Source organism: Cryptomeria japonica, chromosome 3, assembly GCF_030272615.1.
Source record: "Cryptomeria japonica chromosome 3, Sugi_1.0, whole genome shotgun sequence".
Taxonomy (NCBI): domain Eukaryota; kingdom Viridiplantae; phylum Streptophyta; class Pinopsida; order Cupressales; family Cupressaceae; genus Cryptomeria; species Cryptomeria japonica.
The window spans coordinates 202,211,991-202,226,919 of NC_081407.1; positions in this window are offsets into that span (position 1 = coordinate 202,211,991).

Below are 14,929 nucleotides of genomic sequence, written 5' to 3' on the forward strand. Positions count from 1 at the left end.
GAGTCACTTGTGTTTTGTGAGTTGAGTTACATGGATGTTTGCGGAGTCTTGTAGTCCTTTCGTACTTGTCTTACTTTGCTTACTTGAGGGTTTTCTACTATCTCCTAGCATGGTGGGGTGGTTCCATTTCGGGATCACATGGTCAGGTGGTAGTGCCACTTCCCATCAGATGTTCTGGATTGTATCTTCAGGTGAGGAAAGGCTTCGTTGGTGTTTCTTGGTTCGTGGTTCATGTACCAGCTCTTGTTCGAGATCATTGTTCAGTTGAGATCTTGTGGTCATTGTATCAGACTTTTATGTAACCTTGATATTGTAATTTGTAATCTGTGGCATTATTGGAAGCCATGCATTTATGGATATTGTAATATTATGTCAGTGGAATGAATGTTATTGCTTTGATCTTATGTTAAATGTTTTATGGAAATTGGATACATTGGAATACTTTTATTTCTTCATTATGGAATTTAGATGTATGTGTAGTTTTAAACTTAAGCATTTAATTTATCTAAGTAAATGGACAATTGGATTAACTATGGTGTTAATGTAATCTACGAATTAATCTTCATTGGTAACCCTTAGGAAATCATATGTTAGACTTCCGCTATGTTATTAAATGTGCAATGGTTATAGTTAGTGCACTCAGTCTTTAAAAAATAAATTATTTCACCCTTTAGTTGCCTAGTTGTGTTGTTTTCCTTTCGGGTTCCTGGCAAGGCATTACAAGATGCAATACACCTAGTTCATACATGGATGCACAAACTCTGATGTACCTACCCTTGATATCTATTGGTCCACACTCACTGAATGTAATTTTCTCATTGGCCAAGGAGAATTTGTTGTAACAAACCCTAATTAGGGTATCATTGTAAAATCTTGGCCATTGATGGAGATTCAATCATGACCATTCATTGTAAATGAGCTCTTTATATAAAGCTCAAAGCTCTTCATTTGTAAAGGTTAATAATGGAGTAAAATAGATAATAGTGAGTAGCAGGAAAGGAATAGAACAAACGATAAAATAGAAGTTAGGGTAGATTAGGAGAAGGAAGAATTGTTATTATGACTTGTAAATGAGATACTCTTTTCATTGAAGTTATGGTCAAATTTGTTATTTCAACAAGCCTCATGGTTCTACTTCTCATTTTATTTTCATGTTGATTAAATTGAATGGAAGGATTTGTTGAATGTATTTGTGTGGAATCCTTTTAGTCCATACCACTAGCCGCTTGCTAATTGTAAGCGTGCCTTGCGTGGTCAACTGGAGTAATTTGAGCTTAACTTCAAATCGTTATACGTCCATTGTTTATGCATTGACTTGAGTGGTGAACATATGTTCGATGGTAATGATTTGAATATATTTAAAATATCCTTAGAAGATTGCACTGAGCTTGTATCAAATTGTTTAGTTTAATGGTGAGACCGCGTTCAATAAGATTCCATCTAATCATTCAGCTATCTTCTTACATTCTAGGACTTAGTATAAACTCTCTCAACCCTTTACCTTTTGTCATTTTTTAAAACTCAAGTTAGTTTAGGACAAAAAGCATCACAAGATTGAAATATTAGATGTTCAAGTTCCAACAATTCAAGCATTCAAATCTAAGTCCCCTTGTGATTCTAGCATGATCACATCAACCAACAAAGCTTATCCACACGTAGTGACCCTAAATTAATGAACCTTGGAGTCTCTCAAGTGAAACTTAAGCTAATCTTCAACATTTGAGAGATTTTGTTAAAGAGAGGATAAGATACTTTTGGGTATTTTATTTTGTGTTCGCATGTGCCTAAAAAACACATCAACAAAATTAGCGCTAAAAGGAGGGCTGATTACGATGAATGCTTGAACAACTAAAATCCATATTCTATCAATTCATGTTTGCGGGAGTAATTCTAAGGACTTTTTTACCCTCCTCCCACACTCAACAAAATTGAAGCAGAAGAAAGGCTCGACAACAAATGCGAACTCTCGAATAGGTGAATCCAAGGAAGATCAGTGGAGAGTCATCTTTGCGCCCAACATAATTAATGAAAAAGAAACGACATGATTGTGGATACATGAGTGAAGCAGTTGATGCTGGAGTTTATCAAATCATACTTTGAAACAGTCACCAACAGAAGTTGTATAAGAGAAGAACGTTGGACTTGCGAAGGAAGGAAGCACTTTGCGTAGCTGAAACCAGTTGAGCTTCGAAGATAAATTTGAGATTTGCAAGATCTCTCTTTATTCTAAAAAATCCAAAAAAAGTTAAAAACCAGAAAATCTAAAAAAATCAAAAAAAGAAAAATAAAAAATAAAAAAAGGAAAGATTTCTCAATGGAGCAACAACAGTTTCATAATGAGAAACAAGTTGATATTCCTCAACTTTGGTGGAGATTGAATATACAACTATACCCATGCCGCTTGTCCGAGTTTGCAAGGCTAGGGCAGTGTAGAATCCACGAGACAAATAAACATGACGAGATGCATTGCTTGAAATACCTATCAAGGATGGAATCAACAGTACAAGGAAAGATTTTCTTTTGGGATGTTCCTAAGACAAAAGCAAAAAACAACAATTTTGGTGTCCCAAAGAGAAAAGATCCTCTTTCGAGCTTCTTATGGATGATTGAAAGTCAATTTGTCTTGAATGGTGAAATGCATTTAGAAAACATATTGCTACCATTGTGGTGTAGAATTCATAATGAACCCCATTTCGAGTTTACTTGCTCATTGTGCGAAATGGCTATCAACCAAGTCATCTATTAGTTTGGATTGTCAGCCTTATCTGAGGAAGAGTGTATTGCAAATGGATCTTGGAGTGCATATCTTGCGGTTGAATTTAGAAAAATATATGAACAAGACATTGCTACATGATTTGACGGTGAAGGAACACAGTTGCAGGTTGATACAAACTCACCTGATGATCAATGTGTTGCAGTGAATAACTCACAATGCCTTCCACTTGAAGAGGAGTATCATGGAATGCAAGTTGAAGAAACAATTGAGAATTCTCAAGTAGTGATAAGGGGAGATCAAAGTGTTTAGCAAGCAATCAAGGAAGAATATGACTCATTCCTTGAATAATTTCCGCTCCTAATACAAAAGGAGATCCTTGAGAGTGAATTGCAAGAGGTTTCAAATATCACTCTTGAAGAGGACAATCAAGTTGACATATTGAATGAAGAATTGCAAATCATTATAAGTGAGCCCGAGTATGAAGAAAAATTCGAGGGGGAGCTGAAAGACGTCATTACCATCATATTACTAGAGGGGGCACTGAAAGATCTCATGGAAGAAATACGAATGGAATCACTGTCAAATTTTTTTCAAGACAAATAGGTTAAGGTGAGTGATTTAATTCATCATTAACTCCGGGCTCCTGATACAATGCTTGAGTATGAAACACCACCAGAGATTGTATTTGATGAACTAGAAGAAATCTTTGAAGATCAATCATTCAAGGAGACTCTCATTTTCAAAGATATGCTTACAAAGGTTCATGAGGATGCGTGGTTTATGCATAGAGATGAGTGAGATGACATGGTGAAAGTAAAGAAAATTGAGCTATTCAAAGGGGCGCTAAGCTTATTCAAAGAAGAGCTTGCAATTCAGGATCAACAAGTTGTGAATGATCATGGGATGGTACATCACCAATGGCGACCTCCTGAAGCAGCTGATGATATCACTTTCGACAATGCACTGAATGGCTAGCAAACATTTCCATTCGAGCAAGCACTTCCATTTGAGCATGGCTCTTTCCCTACTCCCAATTTTGAATGCTATGAATTTGATTATGGGGCATTAGGAAAATTAACTTGTATTTGGATAGATCACGGGCCCGATGAATTGCCTTGATTGCTTATCTTGCGTGATGAATTGCCTGAATATGAGAGATACATGGTGAGAGCTTGCTTTTCCATATTCAAGGATGAATTTGCTCAGCTGCGAACTGCCAACTTTTCTATGCTCATGTTGCAATTATTGAGAAATTATGTGAAGTCATGTACATATTTTGCTTCTTTGAGTTGTGTCAAGTCTAGGAGTCTTGTATATAGCTTTAGAGTAGGTTTCCCTTTCGTGTGTTTTATCTTAGAGGTTTTGTTGAGCCTTGTTCTTAATTTGCCTTGAGTCATTTGAATCATGATTCATAAGTGGATCAAGTAGTTTAATTGTTTTCTTTCTTTAAATCATTTTCTTTTGGTTTGCCTTAGTTTGGTTTGCTTTTGTGTGCTTTAGCTTAGTCTGCTTTGGGTTTGTTTTGCTTTCGAGTTAGTTGTTTTTCTTAGTTTAGGTGTCCTAAGTGGGAACCTTCGTTTGTGAGAAAGGCGATTATGTTGTTCTCTCACGTATTGACACATTTCTGATCTTATGTTTGGTTCATTTCTTAGACATCTATTCACGAAATTCTTTGAATTTGAAGTTGTTCCTCTCTGACTTGATCAATTGATTAGGACTTGTACTTGACTTGGAAGATAATCACTTTCTATGTCTTGATCCGATATCTTTTGATTACTATATCTTTGCACACTAATAAACTTTGAGTCATTATGGTTTTCAGGAAAAGCCGTGATTAATGAAAAATCCAAAGTCTAGCTTCAACACCACTGTAATCGTCAAACCCAAGTGAGCTTCATTTCTTACGAGCCAAAGGAATTGATAGAATAAAAGAAAAGAAAGCAATATCAAAAGAGAGAAAATGAGAAAATGAAAGAGGAAAATCAAGAGAAAAAGAAAAGTAAACTGAAATGAAATATCAAAATTGGATATGGGAACATGCGAGTAACTCCATCGGGGCTATGGATGCCCAACTGACAATGGAGCAATATTCGTGAGATTACAACGATAACCTCACCAGGGCTATAGAGGTCCGACTAGTAGCGAGGCTCTATCTAGGATGCTTATGAAGTTTAGACAAACTACGTAGCTAATCACGATGGAACTTGAAATTCATAATGTTCTTGTTGAGGGGAATGAATACACTTGCATGCACATGGGTAATCCAAGACAAGGTGAATTGATCTGGTTCACGATTCTTCTTCCACTTTGAGTATACTTTCTAGCCTCTTGATAGATTGGGTTGAATTTTCCAGAGGTTCTAAGTATGGATTGCGTCTTTATCTTTGAAATGTTCAAGAAACATTTATTTGAGGTGGCGCTAGATGTTGAGAGGTATTCACACATCGCCCCATCGCAAATGGGGAACCCCCTAGTTTTTTCTTTCTCTCTAGGGTCGTGTTAGAGTCCTCAGTTTTTAGCCTTTGCATTAGAGGGGCGCAGGTGCTCAAAATGGTTAGGAGTCAGGTGGACAACCTTGTATGAGTCTGAAATGAATAAGTTTACAGGATTTACATGTCATGTTAGTTAATCAGGAGTCCAGATGAAAAGTCTAAAGAAGTTGCTAGTAGCGACAATCCAAGAGTTCAAGGTTGAAGGTAGACTCCAATTGCTTTAGATACCTTTGGTCGAGGTTGTTTCAAAGAGGCCTCATCTTGCAAGCTTAAAGGGAGAGAATGAATCAAAGGAATGTGCAAATAGGCAATTTTCACTTCATGTTTGAGCCTAAGTAAACTGCACTTCATGTTGAGTGGTGCATGAGCGAATTTCTCTATTGATTGCATTGTTTGAGAATAGGTGTAAGTATGAGTCGACTGTTTGAATGAGTTGTTCCAAGGATCAAATTCATGTGCAATGAAATGATTGACAAACTTATTTGTGATCCACTTCATTTCAAATTTTTTTTTAGGTTCGAACTTCATGAGATGCACTTTTGGAGGGAACTTCATGAATGAGAAAATTGGAGCGAATTTCACCTTCAAAGCTTCATGAGCGAAATGGAAGATAAAGAAACGAAGGAAATTTGGAGCCACTTACTTCATGTTCAAACACTCAAGAGTGAGCTTCATGACTTCAAATTTTGGAGAGAACTTCATGAATTCACCTTTTGGAGCGAACTTCATGACTTCACCTTTTGGAGCAAACTTCATGACTTGGCATCTTGGAGCGACCTCCATGACCTCACCTTTTGGAGGGAACTTCATGACTTGGCATCTTGGAGCGAACTTCATGACTTCAGCTTTTGGAGCGAACTTCATGACTTGGCATCTTGGAGTGAACTTCATGACTTCACCTTTTGGAGCGAACTTCATGACTTCACCTTTTGGAGTGAATTCCATGACTTCACCTTTTGGAGCGAACTTTATCAATGAGCACACATGAGCGAAGTTGAAAGGGAAACGAAGGATGATTGATAACACTAGCCTTGGATGGATTCAATTTGAAATGAACTTCATGAGTTGATGATCAAGAGAGATTTCATGAGTTGACAAGTTTGAGAAAATTTCATGTTTGAGACATTTGAAGCAAAGTTTACAAGTATACTTCATGAATAAATGAAATGGAGTGTACTTTATGCAAAGGCGGACTTCATGAGTAACAAGTTGGAGCGAAGTTCATGAGTTCAATATTTGGAGCGAACTTCATGTAAAGATCTTCAAGAATGAATTTCAACTTCATAACTCAAGGAGCGAATATCATGACTTGATCTACATTAGAAACTTCATATTATGAGCGACTTGAAGATTAGAGCATGAAGAGCCAACTTCAAAGATCAATGCACATAGGCAACTTCAAGAAACAATGAAGTTCAAGAATTGAAAGGTATGAACGAAGTTCAAGAGAATGGAGGAGATCAAGTTCAAAAGACAAGGGAAACTTAATGAGCATCAAGGGTGAAGTAAAATTCAAGAGCTCCTCTCTAAGAGCGAAGAAACAACTTCATGTGTCTCTTCACGAGGATGAATTATCTTTATGTGCTCTTATTAAACCTATTTATCAAGTGTATTTAATACTTGCTTGTTTGTTTTGCAGGGGACGAAGAAAAAAATAAGAAGATATCACAAGAAGAATTCACTTACATGAAGACATGAAGGGAGTCACAAGAGAAGGAATTCCAAAGGAGAGAGGCAGTGGTGACATCAGAAATACATTAATGCTTAGAAACCAAGACCTACAACGAGCATGATTAAAGAAGCAGATAATTTTAGAAGAGTTAATCAAAGTTTGCTTTTGATCATCGTCATCACTTTAAGCAAATTGAATAATGTTGAGTATCAAGAGATATCTCTCAACATCCCTTCATGATGATGAATCAAATCAAGTCTACAAGTGCATGTTGAAGTGGCATCAACAAGGTCCACATTAGCATGTCTAGATGCAATACACCTAGTTCATACATGGATGCACAAACTCCGATGTACCTACCCTTGATATCTATTGGTCCACACTCATTGAATGTAATTTTCTCATTGGACAAGGAGAATTTGTTGTAACAAACCCTAACTAGGGTATCATTATAAAATCTTGGCCATTGATGGAGAGTCAATCCTGGCCGTTCATTGTAAATGAGCTCTTTATATAAAGCTCAAAGCTCTTCATTTGTAAAGGTTAATAATGAAGTAGAATAGATAATAGTGAGTAGCAGGAAATGAATAGAATAGAAGATAAAATAAAATTTATAGTAGATTAGGAGAAGGAAGAATTGTTATTATGACTTGTAAATGAGATACTCTTTTCATTGAAGTTATTGTGAAATTTATTATTTCAACAAGCCTCATGGTTCTACTTCTCATTTTATTTTTGAATGTTGTTAGTGGTTTAGTCCATACCACTAACCTCTTGCTAATTGTAAGCATGCCTTGTATGGTTAACTGGAGTAATTTGAGCTTAACTTTGAATCGTTATATGTCCATTATTTATGCATTGACTTGAATTTGGTTCACGATTCTTCTTCCACTTTGAGTATACTTTCTAGCCTCTTGATAGGTTGGGTTGAATTTTTCGAAGGTTCTAAGTATGGATTGCGTCTTTATCTTTGAAATGTTCAAGATCATTTATTTGAGATGGTGCTCGATGCTGTGAGGTATTCAAACATCACCCCATTGCAAATGGGGAATCCCCCACTTTTTTATTGCTTTCTAGGGTCGTGTTAGAGTCCTCAGTTTTTAGCCTTTGCATTAGAGGTGCACAGGTGCTCAAAATGGTTAGGAGTCAGGTGGATAGCCTTGCATGAGAGTGAAATGAATAAGTTTACAACGTTTACATGTCATGTTAGTTAATCAAGAGTCGAGATGAAAAGTCTAAAGAAGTTGCTAGTAGCGACAATCCAAGAGTTCAAGGTTGAAGGTAGACTCCAATTTCTTTAGATACATTTGGTCGAGGTTGTTTCAAAGAGGCCTCATCTTGCAAGCTTAAAGGGAGAGAATGAATCAAAGCAATGTGCAAATAGGCAATTTGAGATTTCGATACTTCATGTTTGAGCCTAAGTAAACCACACTTCATGTTGAGTGGTGGATGAGTGAATTTCTCTATTGATTGCATTGTTTGAGAATAGGTGTAAGTATGAGTCGACCGTTTGAATGAGTTGTTCCAAGGATCAAATTCATGTGCAATGAAATGATTGACATACTTATTTGTGATCCACTTCGTTTCTAAGTTTTTTTTAGGTTCGAACTTCATGAGATGCACTTTTGGAGGGAACTTCATGAATGAGAAAATTGGAGCGAATTTCACCTTCAAAGCTTCATGAGCGAAATGGAAGATAAAGAAATGGAGGAAATTTGGGGCCACTTACTTCATGTTCAAACACTCAAGAGCGAGCTTCATGAATTCACCTTTTGGAGAGAACTTCATGACTTCACCTTTCGGAGCGAACTTCATGACTTCACCTTTTGGAGCAAACTTCATGACTTGGCATCTTGGAGCAAACTCCATGACTTCACCTTTTGGAGCGAAATTCATGACTTCACCTTTTGGAATGAACTTCATGACTTGGCATCTTGGAGCAAACTCTATGACTTCACCTTTTGGAGCGAAATTCATGACTTCACCTTTTGGAATGAACTTCATGACTTGGCATCTTGGAGCGAACTTCATGACTTCACCTTTTGGAGCGAACTTCATGACTTGGCATCTTGGAGTAAACTTCATGACTTCACCTTATGGAGCGAACTTCATGACTTCACCTTTTGGAGTGAACTTCATGACTTCACCTTTTGCAATGAACTTCATGACTTCACCTTTTGGAGTGAACTTCATGACTTAGCCTTTTGGAGCGAACTTTATCAATGAGCACACGAGTAAAGTTGAAAGGGAAACAAATGATGATTGATAACACTAGCCTTCAATGGATTCAATTTGAAATGAACTTCATGATTGACAAGTTGGAGCGAATTTCATGTTTGAGGCATTTGGAGCGAACTTTACAAGTATACTTCATGAATCAATGAAATGGAGTGGACTTTATGTAAAGGCGAACTTCACGAGTCAACAATTTGGAGCGAAATTCTTGATCAAAGTTAGAAGAGTGAATTCAAGTGTATTGAGAAGCATGAGTGCACTTCATGAGTTAGAAGTTGAGAGCGAACTTCATAAGTTGACAAGATGGAGTGAATTTTACACAAAATGCACTTCATGAGTTAGAAGTTGAGAGCAAACTTCACGAGTCAAGGAAATGGAAGGAATTTCATACAAGGGTGAACTTCATGACTTCATAATTTGGAGGGAACTTCATGTTTGACAGATTTCAAGCGAACTTCATGAGTTAGTGATTTGGAGTGAACTTCAGGAGTTGAGAAATTGAAGTGAACTCCATGAGTTGGGATAGTGGAGCGAACTTTATCAATGTGCACACATGAGTGAACTTTTTCATGTTGAAAGTGGAGGAATGAAGGAAATTTCAGAGTGTTTATTTCATGTTCAATCATTGAAGAGCAAACTTCATGAGTTCAAGATTTGGAGCAAACTTCATGAGTTCAATATTTGGAGCGAACTTCATGTAGAGAGCTTCAAGAACGAATTTCAACTTCATAACTCAAGGAGCGAATATCATGATTTGATCTACAATAGCAACTTCATAATATGAGTGACTTCAAGATTAGAGCATGAAGAGACAACTTCAAAGATCAATGCACATAGGCAACTTCAGGAAACAATGAAGTTCAAGAATCCAAAGGTCTGAGCGAAGTTCAAGAAAATGGAGGAGAGAAGTTCAAAAGACAAGGGCAACTTAATGAGCATCAAGGGTGGAGTAAACTTGAAGAGCTCCTATCTAAGAGCAAAGAAACAACTTCAAGTGTCTCTTCACGAGGGCGAATTCTCTTTATATGCTCTTATTAAACCTATATATCAAGTGTATTTAATACTTGCTTGTTTGTTTTGCAGGGGATGAAGAAAGAAATAAGGAGATCACACAAGAAAAATTCACTTACAGAAAGACATGAAGGGAGTCACAAGAGAAGAAATTCCAAAGGAGAGAGACAGGGGTGACATCAGAAATACATCAATACTTCAAAACCAAGACCTACAACGAGCATGATTAAAGAAGTAGATAGTTTCAAAAGAGTTAATCAAAGTTTGCTTCTCATCATCGTCATCACTTTAAGCAAATTGGATAATGTTGAGTATCACGAGATATCTCTCAACATCCCTTCATGATGATGAATCAAATCAAGTCTACAAGTGCAAATTGAAGTGGCATCAACAAGGTCCACATCAACATGTCTAGATGCAATACACCTAGTTCATACATGGATGCACAAACTCCGATGTAACTACCTTTGATATCTATTGGTCCACACTCACTAAATGTAATTTTGTCATTGGCCAAGGAGAATTTGTTGTAACAAACCCTAATTAGGGTGTCATTGTAAAATCTTGGCCATTGATGGAGATTCAATCCTAGCCATTCATTGTAAATGAGATATCTATATAAAGCTCAAAGCTCTTCATTTGTAAAGGTTAATAATGTAGTAGAATAGCTAATAGTGAGTAGCAGGTAATGAATAGAATAGAAATTAGAGTAGATTAGGAGAAGGAAGAATTGTTAGTATGACTTGTAAATGAGATACTCTTTTCATTGAAGTTATGGTCAAATTTGTTATTTCAACAAGCCTCATAGTTCTACTTCTCATTTTATTTTCATGTTGATTAGATTGAATTGAAGGATTTGTTGAATGTATTTGTGTGGAATCCGTTTAGTCCATACCACTAACCTCTTACCAATTGTAAGCGTGCCTTGCGTGGTCAACTGGAGTAATTTGAGCTTAACTTCGAATTGTTATACGTCCATTGTTTATGCATTGACTTGAATCTGGTTCACTATTCTCCTTCTAGTTTAAGTATACTTTCTAGCCTCTTGATAGGTTGGGTTGAATTTTCCCAAGGTTATAAGTATGGATTGCTTATCTTTGAAATGTTCAAGAACATTTATTCGAGGTGGCACTAGATGTTATGAGGTATTCATACATCGCCCCATTGCAAATGGGGAACCCCCCACTTTTTTTTTGCTTTCTAGGGTCGTGTTAGAGTCCTCAGTTTTTAGCCTTTGCATTAGAGTGGCACAAGTGCTCAAAATGGTTAGGAGTGTGGTGGATAGCCTTCCATGAGAGTGAAATGAATAATTTTACAACGTTTACATGTCATGTAAGTTAATCATGAGTCCAGATGAAAAGTCTAAAGAAGTTGCTAGTAGCAACAATCCAAGAGTTCAAGGTTGAAGGTAGACTCCAATTGCTTTAGATACATTTGGTTGAGGTTGTTTCAAAGAGGCCTCATCTTGCAAGCTTAAAGGGAGAGAATGAATTAAAGCAAAGTGCAAATAGGCATTTTTAGATTTCGATTCACTTCATGTTTGAGCCTAAGTAAACCGCACTTCATGTTGAGTGGTGGATGAGTGAATTTCTCTCTTGATTGCATTGTTTGAGAATAGGTGTAAGTATGAGTCAACCGTTTGAATGAGTTGTTCCAAGGATCGAATTCATGTGCAATGAAATGATTGACAGACTTATTTGCGATCCACTTCGTTTCTAAGTTTTTTTTTAGGTTTGAACTTCATGAGATGCACTTCTGGAGGGAACTTCATGAATGAGAAAATTGGAGCGAATTTCACCTTCAAAGCTTCATGAGCGAAATGGAAGATAAAGAAATGAAGGAAATTTGGGGCCACTTACTTCATGTTCAAACACTCAAGAGCGAGCTTCATGACTTCACCTTTTGGAGAGAACTTCATGAATTCACCTTTTGGAGCGAACTTCATGACTTCACCTTTTGGAGCAAATTTCATGACTTGGCATCTTGGAGCGAACTCCATGACTTGACCTTTTGGAGCGAACTTCATGACTTGGCATCTTGGAGTGAACTTCATGACTTCACCTTTTGGAGCGAACTTCATGACTTCACCTTTTGGAGCGAACTTCATGACTTAGCCTTTTGGAGCGATCTTTATCAATGAGCACGCATGAGTGAAGTTGAAAGGGAAACAAAGGATGATTGATAACACTAACCTTGAATGGATTCAATTTGAAATGAACTTCATGAGTTGACAAGTTGGAGTGAATTTCATGTTTGAGACATTTGGAGCGAACTTTACAAGTATACTTCATGAGTCAACAATTTGGAATGAAATTCTTGATCAAAGGTAGAAGAGAGAAGTCAAGTGCATTGAGAAGCATGAGTGCACTTCATGATTTAGAAGTTGAGAGCGAACTTCATAAGTTGACAAGATGGAGTGAATTTTACACAAAATGCACTTCATGAGTTAGAAGTTGAGAGCGAATTTCATGAATTTGAAAATTGGAGCGAACTTCACAAGTCAAGGAAATGGAACGAATTTCATACAAGGGTGAACTTCTTGACTTCATAATTTGGAGCGAACTTCATAAGTTGGGATAGTGGAGTGAACTTTATCAATGTGCACACATGAGTGAATTTTTTCATGTTGAAAGTGGAGGAATGAAGCAAATTTCAGAGCGTTCATTTCATGTTCAATCATTCAAGAGCAAACTTCATGAGTTCAAGATTTGGAGCAAAGTTCATGTAGAGAGCTTCAAGAACGAATTTCAACTTCATAACTTAAGGAGCGAATATCATGATTTGATCTACATTAGCAACTTCATAATATGAGCGACTTCAAGATTAGATCATGAAGAGCCAACTTCAAAGATCAATGCACATAGGCGACTTTAGGAAACAATGAAGTTCAAGAATCCAAAGGTCTGAGCGAAGTTCAAGAAAATGGAGAGCAAGTTGAAAAGACAAGGGCAACTTAATGAGCATCAAAGGTGGAGTAAACTTGAAGAGCTCCTCTCTTAGAGTGAAGAAACAACTTTAAGTGCCTCTTCACGAGGGCAGATTCTCTTTATATGCTCTTATTAAACCTATATATCAAGTTTATTTAATACTTGCTTGTTTGTTTTGCAGGGGATGAAGAAAGAAATAAGGAGATCACACAAGAAGAATTCACTTACACGAAGACATGAATGGAGTCACAAGAGAAGGAATTCCAAAGGAGAGAGGCAAGGTTGACATCAGAAATACATCAATACTTCAAAACCAAGACCTACAATGAGCATGACTAAAGAAGCAGATAGTTTCAAAAGAGTTAATCAAAGTTTGCTTCTCATCATCGTCATCACTTTAAACAAACTAGATAATGTTGAGTATCAAGAGATGTCTCTCAACATCCCTTCATGATGATGAATCAAATCAAGTCTACAAGTACATGTTGAAGTGGCATTAACAAGGTCCACATCAACATGTCTAGATGCAATACACCTAGTTCATACATGTATGCACAAACTCCGGTGTACCTACCCTTGATATCTATTGGTCCACACTCACTGAATGTAATTTTCTCATTGGCTAAGGAGAATTTGTTGTAACAAACCCTAATTAGGGTATCATTATAAAATCTTGGCCATTGATGGAGATTCAATCCTAGCCGTTCATTGTAAATGAGCTCTCTATATAAAGCTGAAAGCTCTTCATTTGTAAAGGTTAATAATGTAGTAGAATAGCTAATAGTAAGTAGCAGGAAAGGAATAGAATAGAAGTTAGAGTAGATTAGGAGAAGGAAGAATTGTTATTATGACTTGTAAATGAGATACTCTTTTCATTGAAAGTTATGGTGAAATTTTTTATTTCAACAAACCTCATGGTTCTACTTCTCATTTTATTTTCATGTTGATTAGATTGAATTGAAGGATTTGTTGAATGTATTTGTGTAGAATTTGTTTAGTCCGTACCACTAGCCTCTTGCTGATTGTAAGCCTGTTTTGCATGGTCAACTGGAGTAATTTGAGCTTAACTTCGAATCGTTATATGTCCATTGTTTACACATTGACTTGAATGGTTAACATATGTTCAATGGTAATGATTTGAACATCTTTGAAATCCCCTTAAAAGATTGCACTGAACTTGTGTCAAATTGTCCAGTTTGATGCTGAGAACTTGTTCAGTAGGATTCCATCTAATGATTCATCCATCTTCTTACATTCTAGGCCTTAGTATAAACTCTCTCAACCGTTTACCTTTTGTCATTTTTTCAAATTCAAGTTAGTTTGGGACAAAAAACATCACAAGATTGAAATATCAAATGATCAAGTTCCAACAATTCAAGCATTCAAATGTAAGTCCGCTTGTGATTCCCGCATGATCACATAAACCAATAGAGCTTATCCACATGTAATGACCCTACATTAATGAATCTTGGAGTCTTCCCAAGTGAACCTTAAGCTAATCTTCAACATTTGAGAGATTTTGTTCAAGGGAGGATAAGATACTTTTGGGTATTTTATTCTGTGTTCACATGTGGTTAAAAAACACATCAACAGGTTGTTATGAGAATCTCTATCATATAGGGTTTCAAAAGGTATATATATAAGTGAGTATTATAGGTGTTTCTCTATAAGTGAGTGGGAATCTCTGTCAAGGATGCAAATAATAATTGGTGTATGTACCCAAAAGCATAAGAATCTAAATGATATGTTGAGGGAACTAACATAGTTAATGTATCATTTCAATGAAAATGTATCTCCATCTAGTTGTTAACATATGTATTTCAAATTTAAGTACTATTTTTAAGGGTCTATAGTGGTAGATTAGTACTTGTCTATT